Here is a 716-nt window from a genome sequence, read left to right as displayed (position 1 = left end):
CAGACAGCAACTGGGCAGGTGTGTTTACAAGCTGGGAGAAAAGAGAATCAATGTTGTACTGTAATAGACACAGGGCTATAGTCACTCTATATTCCATTCATTTTACTAAATGTAAATTACATGTAGCAGGACAAAAGCTTAATACACACCGGTTTTAACTCCATTTCACTTTCTGATGAATCGGGGGAAATCCCCACACTCACGTGCTAACGTGTGTAAGCATTACCATGATTATGCAAGATGGTATTGCATAACTTTGTATGTTAATGAGATGGTTTTAAACTTTGTTAATTCTCACATACAGTTATGCGCACACATCATAGATAATTTAGCCCTAAGGATGTGTGTGGGGTTCTATGTCTTAGATGGGCAGACAGGATAATCCATCAATTGATCCAATCAATTAAAGGGCTCGTCCGGGATTTGAACCCGGGACCTCTCGCACCCGAAGCGAGAATCATACCCCTAGACCAACGAGCCTCACTTGAAGAAGAACCTACGAGTTCGATTGACAGCTTTCACCAGGAACATGCACAGGTATTATTGTTGCCCACATTTAAGATTTTTTTTAATGGATTATCTGCATGATTAAGAGGGTTTTAAGGGCAACAAAAGGAAAAGACAAACTTTGTTTCTCTGCACGTTGATCACCCCCAGATATGGTCCAATGGGGAAGGACGCTAGCAGACAACCAGGAGATGCGGGTTCAAACCCCA

At 41.9% G+C, this 716-nt stretch overlaps 1 non-coding gene across 1 annotated transcript; it reads right to left on the bottom strand.

The window, feature by feature from the left end:
* Window positions 1-408: 408 nt before the first annotated feature.
* Window positions 409-480, bottom strand: trnap-cgg (transfer RNA proline (anticodon CGG)). Its single transcript has one exon. It is a non-coding gene; the product is annotated as a tRNA-Pro (tRNA).
* Between the last annotated feature and the right edge of the window lie 236 nt (window positions 481-716).

This window comes from Perca flavescens, chromosome 1 (genome assembly GCF_004354835.1).
Source record: "Perca flavescens isolate YP-PL-M2 chromosome 1, PFLA_1.0, whole genome shotgun sequence".
In the NCBI taxonomy this organism is placed as follows: domain Eukaryota; kingdom Metazoa; phylum Chordata; class Actinopteri; order Perciformes; family Percidae; genus Perca; species Perca flavescens.
Note: the sequence above shows the minus strand (reverse complement) of the source record. Positions and strands in the feature narration are given on the sequence as shown.